The sequence below is a fragment of the Panicum virgatum genome, chromosome 6N (assembly GCF_016808335.1).
Source record: "Panicum virgatum strain AP13 chromosome 6N, P.virgatum_v5, whole genome shotgun sequence".
Classification (NCBI taxonomy): Eukaryota; Viridiplantae; Streptophyta; class Magnoliopsida; order Poales; family Poaceae; genus Panicum; species Panicum virgatum.
The window spans coordinates 2,464,683-2,479,002 of NC_053150.1; the positions used below are offsets into that span (position 1 = coordinate 2,464,683).

Below are 14,320 nucleotides of genomic sequence, written 5' to 3' on the forward strand. Positions count from 1 at the left end.
TAGCCAAACTTATTACAGAATCTACGAACAAAAAAAAACTTTAGTATATGAAGATATGTGTACTAAAGATCAACTAGCATCCATGGCGTTGAAAGATTGAGATCCATGGACATCCCACCTCAGCGCGCCCGACGAGAAGGCAAAGTGGTATGTCGCCTTCCAGACATCCCCTACTGCAGCTCATAAAACGGTCCACGCTCGATCCAAAAACCAGAATGTGGAACAGATCCGGCGATGGATATGCCGCCGACTCTTTGCGTTATCGGGTCGCCAAGGTGCATCGCGACGCCGAATGGTCGCCATTGGAGAAGCACATGTCCCCGACGAAAGAGAGGTCGTTGCTCACTGCTAGAATGCGTGAGCAACGGCCGCCGTCGTCGTGACGGCGAAGACGGGAAGTCGCCACTGGATCTGCGACCCCATCCTCTCCTCTTCGACCTCCTCCTTGGGCACCCCCGCCTGCAGCTTATGCACGAGCGGCGTGAGGTGCTGCCGCCGGCATCGGATATGCTAGCGGCGTGAGGTCCGAATCATGAGACACTTCCTTGCAAGGTCTCTGGCGATGAGTAGGAGTGCCTCAGCAACACCTCCAACGAGGGACACAGCACCAGTGGCGTCGTTGTTGCCGGAGTCGGCACAAATTGTACCAAACAAAGCTTTCGCCTGGCACTCCTAACGCTCGCCGCCGTCGCTGCGGTGTGACTTCCGTGCGCCACCGAGACGGCCGTCGACGCGGTGGAATGCTCGGGCCGTCAATCTGGCCATCGGATCCCGCCGCTTGAGAAGGTGGGGGGCGCCGGCGGCGCAGCCATGCACACCACCACGGACCGGACTTGGGGGTGGTGGAATCCACCCTCAGGATGGCTAGATCCGGTCAAGGAGAACCGAATCCGGCCATGGAGGCGACGGATCCGATCACGAGACGACGGATTTGGGGAAGAACGGGCACCTGGCTCGGACGCACGTCGAGGACCGGGTGCACCACAGGTTAGGCGACGGATCCGGCGACCGGAACACCGGATCCGGCCGACGGCGGGGGAATCACCTGGAGACACCAAATCTGGCCATGAGGGATGTGGATCTGGCCTTGGAGACGATAGATCCGGCCGTCCTCCTCTTGAATTCCGACGGCGGCGGATGGGTGGGGGTGGGGGAGGTGGAGCTTGCCCGGCCGCCACCTTCCTCGCGGCTGTTCGGCTTGTTGGCCGTCGAGCCGCTCCGGTGGCGGGGTGGCCTGCTGGGGCGGCGGCGGCGGCAGGGGTTCGGCCCGTCGCCCCCCTGGGGTTATATGTCTACCGATGCAGATATGGCCAAGGCTTGTCTACTAGCTTGCTAGATGCCATTGTTTCTTGTTTGAGTTCCAGCTCGTTCCTCAGGAGCTTGCTTGTAGTAAGCTGTTGCCTCCTAATCTACCCTTGTCCGTTTGGAACCAAGGAATTCCACAATAAAATGCATGCGTTTCCTACCAATGCTATTCAGTTATATATCATTCTTGATAGCTTCGCCGAATTTCAGAATTCAGACACACTCCGGCGGGCCCTGATGCATGGCTGGAGCGGAACAACTGCAGGTCCCGAGTTTGGGGCAGTGGTCGTCTTGTGTTGCTGACGGATTTTGAATGGCGGATGCAAATTGGGGCATGCTTGGCGCGTGCTGGGCATTTACGAGGTGACGGTTTGGTAGTTGGCGCCATTGACTGACTGCCGTTGCCACGAAGCCGGTGGTTGTCCTTTGGGAAATGGCTGGAATTCCATGCACTCTGCAGGCTCCGAATCTGAGGGACAGGTCCGGCATTCAAGAACACACGGCGGACTTGAATAGAGGGACATGTCGGTCCGTGGCAGGTGGCCGGACGTACCTCGCCGCCGACGACCCTAAATTCCACGGCGATTTTCAAACGCCGGCGACCGCGTACAGCGGCATGCAATGATCATCCTATTACTCATCATTCATCATCAATGATCTGTATCAAACCATCTTACTCAGCCTGACTATCTACTCACCCACCGGATAAAAAACAATTAAAAAGGTGAAAAAAATTTCAGTAAGTTTTCCCATCAAATAGAATAATGACACATCATCCACTTGGTTGTTTTCGGTCCGATTTTCGGTGTACAGGCAAGAAAACCGAGTGGTAAGAACCAAAAAGGTCAATCGCTTCCTGAACTCCTTGCCAAACTCAACTTGCAATTCTGCATGAATGGACGAGTGACTAGTGTTTGTGTGTGATAAGGTGGATTCTTTTCTGCATGATCTAGAAGAATGGTGTTCAAATGATCTGATTTAGCAAAAAAATCATGAATAACAGAGACAAGTCAGCCTCCTGTTATTACTTGTCAGCTGGAGTGACGACTAGTGATCGGCTACAAGCTTGGTAGCTGCCATCGTTTCTTGTTTGAGTTCCAGCTCCTTCCTCAGGAGCTTGCTTCTAGTAAGCGGTTGCCTCCTTTTTAATTCACCTGTAGAAGTAGTTAGGAGCAATCTGCTACTAGTAGTTAACCACTGCCTCATGGCACTGATTTTGTGTGATGACCTCTCACCTCTGGGCTCTGGTGGTCACTGGTGTCAAATGTGAATGCATACATGTGTGTTCAACCTAATCTACCCTTGGATGAGGGTCTGTTCGGAACGAAGGAATTTTCACAATAAAACTTGGATGTGTATCGTACGATGCAATTCAGTTATCGTTCTTGATAGCTTCCGCGAGGGAAATCGCCAAATTTCAGAATTCAGACACACTCCGGCCCTGATGGCTGGAACGGAGGAAATGCAGGTCCAGAGTTTGGGACAGTTCGTCCTGGTCGCCGTACTCTTGTTGTATGCATCTCCACTAGTCAATCAATTTGGCTGGAACGGAGGAAGTGCATCTCCACTAATACTAAAATTGATTGGATTGCATCGAACTAATACTAAAAAAACTTATTTACTAGGTCCGTGCCTGTGCGTTGCTATGGGCGGCATAAAATTTCATAGCAATACATAAATTATGGGCAACACATGATATTTTCAAATTTAACGATATCCACAAACAAGCGTTACATAATTCTTTTAAAATTAATCAAACCAAGGTACGCCATGATATCAAATCCAAACATGATATCAAATCCAAACAACTGGCTTCTAACCTCATAGGTCAGTGCCCGTGCGATTCTACGGACAACAAATGTATTAGCTCAAATTATTTGCAAGATATATTTATATTTGTAAAGACTTATGTAAAATACAACTCAAGAAATACAAAAATATTGGCAACTATTAGTTTCTACCTCCCATAGAAATACATATTTGTTTATCTCATCCCAAAATCAAAATTGTGTATATCTACATTCAAGCATGTTAGTTGGGTGAGCACCCTGAAGTTCAATCCAGAACTATTTGCAAACTTCCATGTATTATTTAAAATTCAGCCAAAATTTATACGCAAGGACTAGTGCAAATTCCAAAAGACTGAAAACATTATAGGAAGACAAACACAGCAGCCAATCGGAGCAAAATATACAAAAACGTGAACCAGAGTGTGCTGCCCTCTAGCAAATCCGTTAATGTGACTAAGTATTACTCATTTGGATCTGACAAACACTTGCCTTTTTATTTTGGTACCGACTGAAATGTAGCAAAGTCATTGTATCCTATACTACATTGAAAGTTTCTTTTAAAAATATGGTGTATAGTGGATAGGCGGAACAGGAAATGGGCTAATCTAGCCATCCATAAGTGAGGCTACAATGACTCTCGACTATCCAGCTGCTCCCTTGCAATCTCCTGCCCCAGCAACCACTACCTTGTCTAGAATTATTTCCTACACAATAAAACCTAATAAAAACCATGCATATGACCAATGTACAAATTTCAAGATAAATTACATACAGTGACAATGTAGGGGCAACAAATCTATAAAGTTAAGATATGTCTCTTGTTGACTTAATAATTCAAGACACAGTAAAAGTTTAAATATGCCTTTGTCATTGATGTGGCCATTAGGGAAGCTGAGCGCCTGATAAGTTTGATCCGAAAATGGCATACCAAGCAATATTATTTTCCATAAACAACACCGTCCTAAACTCAGGCACATCCCTAGTTTAATATCCACTGCTCTTTGTAGTTGCAGAACCGAAGCAACAAGCTGCAGGGTTGGGGAGTTCACAGGATTTGCAAACACTCAGGCATGTATGTCTTAGGTAATACTCTCTTCAACCATAAAAATGTAGGCACAATCAGTTCATTGCATTTGACTATGAACTGCGCGTTGAACAATTTAAATAATTATTGCACATAACTTATGTTCCATTTTGCTACCTTCCTAGACAAAATGACCCAAAATGTAAGAACCGAGAACTACTTGAAAGTATTACTGCCACTCAGAAACTTAGATATTGTGAGGGTTCAATTTTTCTGTGCATATATAGCAGCCAACTCCAAATTATCTGATAGATTAAGACGGCAAGATAAATAAACAGTCGTGTGCATTGATACCCATTGACACCCATTGTTAGAAATTATATGGAGGCCTAGACATAACGGAGCACAACGAATTAAGATAATGGGCCTAACTCAACCCAAAAGACTAGTCTGATAGGTGAGGATTGCTTGGTCTTATATGTTGTACTCCCCTACATTAATTTCCAATGTGGGACCAAACCCAACAATCTCCCCCGGTCACACATTAGGCCCAAATCTTCTATTAGAAGGCATCATCACGGGCCTTAAGTTTTTTTAGATCCGAACGGAGATGCCAATTTTTTAAACTCTCCAAATGTGGATCCGAACGAGCTCCCCCGTCACAAGAGTAATTTCATCTCCAATGTCACAAAGACGTGACTATTGAACGGAGATAACGGGCTCCCCCGTCAACGTGTGAAAGAGATTGAACGGAGATAACGGGCTCCCCCGTCAACGTGTGAAAGAGATTGTTAGCTCATGGGCTCTGATACCACTTGTTAGAAATTATATGGAGGCCTAGACATAACGGAGCACAACGAATTAAGATAATGGGCCTAACTCAACCCAAAAGACTAGTCTGATAGGTGAGGATTGCTTGGTCTTATATGTTGTACTCCCCTACATTAATTTCCAATGTGGGACTAAACCCAACACCCATCAGTGCTGATACCGATTGATAACCAAAAGCTCGTGCATTGCAATTATAGCAGTAATGTTGTGTGAAAGCTACATAAGTGCAGCTATTTCTAATAGCAACAATAAAATAGCCAGATATCACAGCAGCATGAAAGAGGATGTATATTTGAAGCTGAAATTCAGATACACAAGCTTGTGACGTTTCGTAGTGGACAACACTCGAGCCAGATCGACTTTATCCTTGCTAGGATGAAGGATAGACGTGATTGCTTAGATTGTAAGGTGATACCTGGAGAGTGTGTTGTCCCTCAACACAAGCTTGTGGTGGCGGACTTTCGTCTTCGGGTACATGTCCACCGGGACAAATGTGCCAAGATTGCGAGAACAAAGTGGTGGAAGCTTAGAGGGGAAGCGGCACAAGCGTTTAAGGAAAGGATGCTAGGTGAGGGGCCTTGGGAAGAAGCAGAAGACACAGATGACATGTGGCTAAAGATGGCCACATGTGTTCGGAAGGTGGCCTCAGAGGTGTTTGGCGTGAGTAGGGGAGGCAAACAGGAGGGGAAAGACACCTGGTGGTGGAATGACGAGGTGCAAAGGGCTATTAAGGAGAAGAATGAGTGTTTCAAGCGCCTCCACCTTGACAAGAGTGCAGCCAACATCGAGGGCTATAAATTAGCGAAGAGGGTTGCAAAGCGAGCTGTGAATGTAGCAAAGGGTAAGGCGTATGATGACCTGTATCAGCGGCTAGGCACGAAAGAAGAGGAGAAGGACATTTATAGGATGGCTAGGATCCGCGAGCGGAAGACAAGGGACATCAACCAAATCAAATGCATTAAGGATGGGACAGATCGACTGCTAGTGAAGGATGAGGAGATCATGGATAGATGGAGAGAGTACTTCGACAAGTTGTTTAATGGGGAGAGTGAGGGCCCTACCCTTGAGTTAGATGACTCTTTTGACGATACCAACAGAAGTTTTGTGAGGAGAATTCAAGAGGTAGAGATCGGGGAGGCTTTGAAGAGGATAAAGGGAGGTAAATCGATGGCCCTGATGGTATTCCCATTGAGGTGTGGAGATGCCTAGGAGATAGAGCAATAGTATGGTTAACTAAGCTTTTAAATCTCATTTTTCGGTCAAACAAGATGCCGGAAGAATGGAGGAGAAGTATATTAGTACATATCTTCAAAAACAAGGGTGATGTTCAAAGTTGTACTAACTACCGTGGGATTAAACTGATGAGCCATACGATGAAGCTTTGGGAGAGGGTTATCGAGCATCGCCTAAGAAGAGTGACAAGTGTGACCCAAAATAAATATGGGTTCATGCCTGGAAGGTCAACCATGGAGGCGATTTTCTTAATACGACAATTGATGGAGAGATATATGGAACAAAAGAAGGACTTGCACATGGTCTTCATTGACCTTGAGAAGGCATATGACAAAATACCGAGAAATGTCATGTGGTGGGCCTTGGAGAAGCACAAAGTCCCAACTAAGTACATTACCCTAATTAAAAATATGTACAAGGATGCGACGACGTTTGTCCGGACATGTGATGGCAACACCACTGACTTTCCTATTAACATAGGCCTACACCAGGGGTCAGCATTGAGCCCTTATTTATTTGCTTTAGTGATGGATGAGGTCACAAGGGATATACAAGGTGAGATCCCCTGGTGTATGCTCTTTGCTGATGATGTGGTGCTAGTTGACGAGAGTAGGGCAGGGGTTAACAGGAAGTTAGAGCTGTGGAGACGCACGTTAGAGTCGAAAGGGTTCAGACTTAGTAGGACCAAGACCGAGTACATGATTTGCGATTTCAGCGCGACTAGGCATGAGGGGGGAGATGTTAGTCTAGATGGACAAGTGGTGGTCCAGAAGGATACTTTTTGGTATTTAGGATTGGTGCTACAAAAGGATGGCGACATTGATGAAAATGTTAGGCATAGAATTTCAGCTGGCTGGTTGAAATGGCGGCAAACTTCTGGCATCCTTTGTGACAAGAGGGTGCCACAAAAGCTAAAAGGCAAATTCTATAGGACAGCAGTTCGTCCGGCGATGCTATACGGTGCTAAATGTTCGCCTACAAAAAGGCGACATATCCAGCAACTGAGTGTAGCAGAGATGCGGATGTTGCGGTGGTTTTGCGGGCACACAAGGAGGGATAGAGTCCGGAACGAAGTTATTCGGGATAGGGTCGGAGTGGCACCAATTGAGGAGAAACTTACCCAGCATCGACTGAGATGGTTTGGACATGTCCAACGAAGGCCTCCTGAGGCGCCGGTGCGTAATGGGGTTTTTGAGCGGGTCGATAATGTAAAGAGGGGTAGAGGTAGACCTAAACTGACGTGGGATGAGTCGGTTAAGAGAGACCTTAAGGATTGAAATATCTCTAAAGAGATAACTTTGGATAGGAGCGCTTGGAGACTAGCTATCAATGTGCCTGAACCTTGAACTTATTTCTTTTGGGTTTCATCTCTAGCCTACCCCAACTTGCTTGGGAAAAAAGGCTATGTTGTTGTTGTTGTTGTTGAAATTCAGATACATATGCATTTCAGTTCAGTCACACTTCAACAACAGTAGACATAGCCTCACCTAATTTGATGGTGAACTTCAGCTCGTCGGAAACTCACTATAACCCATCATGTAGCTTGACCTGCAATCCCAACAAATGAAATATTCAAGGTCAAGCAAGTGGCCAATAGCAAAGTAAAACCTGGAGCTGCTTTGACGGCTTACCAAAATTGCTACCTTAGCATATTTCAATGCTAGATTTCTGGTAACAGTAAATAATAGAATAATTACACAAAGAAATGCAAATAATTGGCCACAATGGAATATATGGGGCAAGGGAGAAGTGCATCTCAGTGGAATAATAAACTAAAAAAAAACTTTTTAGGCAACATCTAGTACTCAAGTGTACTGACAAAATTACGACACCATCTGAAAAACACGATCAACTTGACATTTGTTTTCTAGGCACACAAAAGGATAATTGCTCGGACAATCTCATATAGGATTAGCATAGAAATCTCTTGAGTTGCACAAGGACGATACAAATGAATAATATAGCAGATTGCAGTTAAAGGATCAAAAGAAACCACTTATATAGGCTTGATGATCTACTCACATGACAAACAGTCAAACTGAGAGAGAGTCAGGAGAAAAGAGAAATGACCTAACTTATGGAAATACTCATCTAACCTCCTAGTGCATTGAGTCAGGAGCAGCACCACTTCTCCGACCAAATCAGGAGGCCAACATTATTACAGGAGTGCATGATACATATTGAGCACATTGATCCCTGCTGCTTGCTTGCAAGGTGAATGGAGGCATCATGGCAGAATAAACATTGCTTATATGGTGTCTTCTAACTTCTAAGCAAGCTAGAACCAGGATTATTAGGACCGGCGATGGTGTGGCTCATGGTTATCGCTGGAGTTGAAGCGAATGGCGGACAGATAAACAAAAAGATGGCAGAGTACCGAGAAGGTGGCTAGACACGAATATGCAAAATAAGTAACAATCTGTTAGCAAAAACCAAGAGATTTCTATGCTGGTATCAGATGAGATCAGAGTTCAGCTCTGATCCATGACTCCTAGTGCCCTGCTTCAAGGTGCAACACAAGCAGATCAAAAAGGTGCTGATAGGTTTGACCATAGAAAACTGCTGAAGTGAGCTACTAACCTAACTTCAGCCTGAAAGCCTACATGCTCCTCTATAAAATGAACTAACTATCATCTATTATTTGTGTCAGTCAAATGTATCGATCATCCATTTCTCAAACAAAAAAATTGAACCTATCATTATCCAAAAAATTAAAGACGACTCGCGCAAGGATAGAAAAATGAATAGAATTTGAAACTTCTTGGTTTGTTATCGTGAGGCAAATCCGGCACGACCAGAAAAATCAAAGGCAAGCATGAGACTGATTACAAAGGCATTCATGTAAGCACATCAGGGAGAGATTGGAGGGCTTGAAACTTCTTAGTTTGTTCTTTTTCCCATGAAGAGGAATCCTATAGAGATATATAAGTAATTTTTTTACTTAAGAGAGCCAAATGTCTCAAAATTTATAAAGTTTATATAGAGGCTGTAATGAAGAATCCAAAATTCTAACTGTAAATTGGTGTCACATGCAGGAACAACAATTCCATATTTGTCTAACGACCACAAAAATGCATCTACAAAACTCAGGAGAGTGCATACCTCTTCTACAACAGATTTAGTTTGCAGATTCTAGAGCTACGAGTCCACGCTCCATTTTTTCTAAAAAAAACCTCTAGCACCAATGGTCATGACATAATTGGAAAAAAGTTAGCTGCATCAGTTATATGGTAGAGAAAACATACACCGTAGGGCACATAAAGAATCCATCTGTACTCATGCCAAAATGAAAAGGTTACAAGCACATAACAATTACGAGATTCACCAAAATTTCATGGAATAATGAGCTGATATGAGATGTGTAGCACAATAATGTAATAGATCCAGTTGATCCATTCATTTGTCACAACATAGATAAACTGAACTATCAGAATCTACAAGCAAATAAGGAGGCGTGCTAAGGAGATGCATGAAGTAGATTAGTTCACATTTGGTAACTTACTTGCTAACAAGAGCCTCAGTGTGCTCTTCAAACAGTAATGTGTGGTTCAGCCTCTAACAGATTAACACTACTGATACAACAGGTCCAACTTTGCTGGTCATTTCTCTAACCTTTCATGCGGTATTCTCCTGAGATATAAGCAAAGATAAACATACATGATTCGAACATAAAGCTCGCAGGAGCATTATCTTGCGGCATTCTCCAAACACAATGTCTTTCGCATGGTAAATTGGTAATCCAATTTCAGTTCTCTTGTACACAGCCAAAAAGAAAAACTATCCGCTGTTACCATCAAAATCATCTGGAACTTGAAATGAGCATTACTGCAGACTGCACACTAGATCCATTTAAATTTTAACACAAACAGGAAACAAACCTCCAACACTTGACCATGTGAATCCAGTTGAGGATTTCAATCATAACGAATTGAACACACAAAGACAGTAGAAATCATATCAATTGACCTTACCAGCTTGAAAATCTCTTGGCACGACAAAAGAGAATGAACCTATGGAAGATTTCCAAGGTGCAAGAGAGGATGACGGGGTAGAAGATATGGAGGTCCTGGCCCCGTCCTGGCTCTGTCCTGCAGAGGCGCTGGCACCAGCAGTGTCGCATATGCCCCTTCCTTCAACAGCACCAAGACCACCATCCCACACACCGCCACCTTGCTTGTCGTCGCCATCGCATCCATCCCTCTCCTCTCCTTCACCGCGGACGCCCTGGATCCAGCCTCCTCGAGCCCTCCATCAGGTCGGCGTGGTGGAAGACGACGCTGCCCGTCTTCGGCGAGCAGACGCAGGACGGATGGCGCCGCGTCGAGGATGGTGGAGGAGAGAGGATGAACAAGGGATGGCGGCGCAACTGCACAGCGGGTCGACGGCGCAGCGGCGGTTCTGGAGCGCGGGGCGGCGCGAGGTGGAGGTGGGGGCTCGTAGAGGTGCGACTGCATCCGAAGCCTGCGGGATGGAGGGACATCGCGCAATCGGCTGAGGCGTTTGGATCCGGTTGGTGGCGGCGGTCGTAGCGGATGGACTCCACCGGCTCGATCCGCCTATGGCTCGCGCCCAGGCGGCGCGGCGGAGGAGGAGGGGTGGGTGCCGCAGCTCGTGGAGGAGAGGGGTGCCGAGCGCGCGCTGTTGGTGGCGGCGGGCGTGGCAAATGGACTCCGCCGGGACGATGCGCCTGCGGCTCGCGCCCTGGCGCCGTGGCGGCGAAGGAGGAGGGCCCCGGCTCGTGGTGGAGGAAGGCGGTGCCGAACGCGCGGCGCAGGAGATGAAGAGGAGGGAGAGGGCGCCGGACGTTGGGGCTGCGCGAGGGGAGGGCGTCCGGGCGAAATGGATTGGACGGGGGCGGGAAGAGGTGAGAGACAGGAGACGGGGGGAGGTAGGCGGATCGGACGGGAACGCTGGTACAACGTGCGATCTGCGGCTATTCGGGCCACCCGGCCCGAGCCCGGGCTGGCCCGGGCACGAACAGATCAGGCCAGGCCCGGCCCGAACATACTAATGGGCCGTGCTGGGCTGCTCGTCGTGCCATGTCCTCAGCCCAAGCACGAGCTCACGGGCCCGTTGTTGGGGACGCCACCTTTCGGCCATCGACCGAAGGCCCGCGGACCGTCGGAGTCTGAGGAGTGAGGACGGACCATTCGCCAAGCGAAGGGTTGAAGCCGTCAGGCGAAGACATCCGGCGAAGCCATATGGCAAAGCCAAGCGAAGAGCCAAAGCAGTCAGGCGAAGATACCTGGCGAAGTCTTGTGGAGAGACGAAGCCCTTGGGTGGAGACCTGAGGGTTTCGATGACGGCGGCGCTCCCGAAGGCGGTGGAGACCGGGCTGGCGATTGATGACGCACAGGGCTGGGCCCAGGGGACAGTAGAGAGTCTAACTGTGATCCACTATGTGATGTAAAAATACCATCTCGTCCTAAGAATATTCTGGGAATATAGTTGTTGGAGGGTATTATGGTGTAAATTACGGGAATTGGTAGGTGAACCGTCACCTATAAATACCCGACCGCTGTACATTGATGGGACACATTGGATAGAGAGAGAGAATTTCGCTTGATTGTGCGAAGCCTTTGTGTTTGCCTCTGAGTTGTTGTCTTTGTCCGGTGCGCATATTCCCTACTATTGTTGTGTTCGTCCGTTCCGGAGGCATTCTCCACCAACAGTTTGGCGCCTACCCGTTGGTTCGATACACCACATGGCGGCAACGAAGAAGAGGGGAAGCACCGGAACCACTTCGGAGGATACGACGACGATGACGCAGGACGAAGCGGCGGCAATGCAGACCAACGGGACCAGCTTGAAGTCAACCTCCTCGACCTCGGCGTCTCAGCCGAAGACATCGCGGCGATGCGCCGCATCGATGCCCGCATCGAAGAGGCGCGAAGGGCTCAACAGCAAGCCTTGGAAGCAGAGCCTTCGGAGCGATAGATGATAACAAGAGCGAAGGGGAAGGAGACCATGCTCACTGAAGCAGAGCGTCAAGAGCAGTACAACAAGTTAAGAGAGGAGGAGCTTCGCTGCAAAGCGCTGCAAGAGAAGCTACATGCACAACGGCTGCTGCTTGAGAAAATGCAAGCACCACCACCACCACCACCACAACCACCGAAGGAGATGGTTGCAACCAACCTGAGGCAACATGAGCCACCAAGGGTTCGCCCAAGGATCATACCGATCAAAGAGATCTCTGATCGTTTCGAGTCGGAAGGCGAAGATCATTACCGAAGAAGCTATCAGCGAAGGACACCATTATCCGAGGAACTGGAGGAGATACAATTGCCCCATCGCCTCAACGCAGTAGTACTGCCTCAGTTTGACGGCGAGTCTGACCCCAAAGAGTTCCTCCTCAAGTATGAAGCCACCATAGAGGCAGCAGGAGGAGGCACTGCGTGCAAGGCGAAGGCACTCGTCCTCACGCTGCGAGGCCTGGCCCAGCACTGGTATGCAAACATACCATCCGGAAGCATTCTATCATGGAATCAGCTTCGTTCTCAGTTGCGCGCAAGTTTTCGAGCCGTCAGGCCCGACGAAGTCACATCCTGTGACTTCAACAACTTGAAGCAAGGAAGCATGACCCTACAAGTGTACCTTCAGAGCTTGATAAAGCTTCGCGCAAGAGGCCCGGACGTTGCGGGTCAAAGCATCATCGACTCAGTGGTCAAAGAGATCAGTCTAGGCCCATGCAGAGAATACTTATCCCGGCGGAGGCCGAAGACAGTCACCAAGCTGTTTGAAATAATGCAAGAATACTGCGTATCTGACCGCGGGAAGAGGCAAAGACTCAAAGAGATGAACGAGCAGAGGAAGTCACGGAATAGTGAGAGGTCGCACTCGAAGCCATGGCACTCCGATCAGTCGAGGAAACAGAAAATTGTCAACAATGTTTTCGAAGAGGAGTCGCGAGACTCCAGGCATCATAAGAGCAGGAGTGACAGAGACCATCACGATGACAGATCCACCCGCGAAGACAGGTCTAGCCGTGATGACCAGTCTAGCCGCGAAGACAAATACAACCGCGAAGACCGTCACTAGAAAGGCCGAAGAGAAAAGGGGGGGCGAAGAGAAAAAAACACCATTCTATTATTTCCATGGCAAAAATCAAGGCCATTGGACCAATGAATGCCCCATCACCATTGAAAGGAAAGCGGAGCTCGAGCGCCAGAACCCCCTGTCAGCAAAACCAGCCAATTACACCTCGCAACAACAGCAACAAGCTTCCCTCCCACCCACCACTTGGACCCCAACACCAAATTGGCCAGTTTCATAACCAATCTATAACTACAACCCATCATACACACCCCCAATGTCATTGCCCTCGCAGCAATCCATGCCACCACCTTCGCACCAGCCGATGCCGATGCTACCCGCTCCGCAGTACGCCAACACATGGTCAAGAAGCTCCACGCCCTTACCCCCACCACCTAAGCTTGAACCAAGACAGATACTAGAAAGAGCAAGTGACGCACCCTCCGGCAGCATGGTCAACATCATCAACGCCATCTCCGGAGGATCCAACGAATCAGTGCATGGGACGTGTCGGTGTTCGGACCTCGCGGCCCGGCACCAACTAGTAAATGTGCTGTGTGTCCCTATCTCTAGATGATTGATGTAAGAGAAAACACAATGACACCAGATTTATTTTGGTTCCGGCCGATGGGGCCGTACGTCCAGCAGAGGGGGATGCACTGTATTATCTTACACCGGAGTGCTTGTTTTTGGGGGTACAAGCTTGAGCGAGAGAGGGAGGGAAGCTCCCAAGTCTCTAGGTGAGCTAGAGTCTGATTGAGGCGAGTGCCAATATCCAGTGGGGAGAGTGAGTGTGGGTGAGCGTCGCGTGTGAGTCCGGTAGACTTGTCGTTGTCAGCTCTTCCCTCCCCTTATATACTCAAGGAGGGATGAGTTACATTCGTGGGAGATTTCTGGGGAGAGCAGCTGGCAGCTCCTGTCGCCGAGTGCTGTAGAGTGTGATACCAGATGTGGTCGTCGTCCTTGCGAATTGCATTGATCATACTCGGAGCGCGTCCTTATCCTGTGGCGCCAGTCGGCGGCGTGGCATTTGCTGTAGAGGCACGCTGGGTATGGAGTTGACGAGGCAGGGCGCCGAGGGTGTTTCCAAGGGTGGCTTCTCCTT

General features: G+C 48.2%; 1 long non-coding RNA gene across 1 annotated transcript; it reads right to left on the reverse strand.

The window, feature by feature from the left end:
- Window positions 1-3,155: 3,155 nt before the first annotated feature.
- On the reverse strand, window positions 3,156-11,055 carry LOC120679882. Its single transcript, XR_005677373.1, has 3 exons — window positions 9,686-11,055; window positions 7,671-7,731; window positions 3,156-3,799 (listed from the first exon to the last, which is right to left on the reverse strand). It is a non-coding gene; the product is annotated as an uncharacterized LOC120679882 (long non-coding RNA).
- Window positions 11,056-14,320: the final 3,265 nt, after the last annotated feature.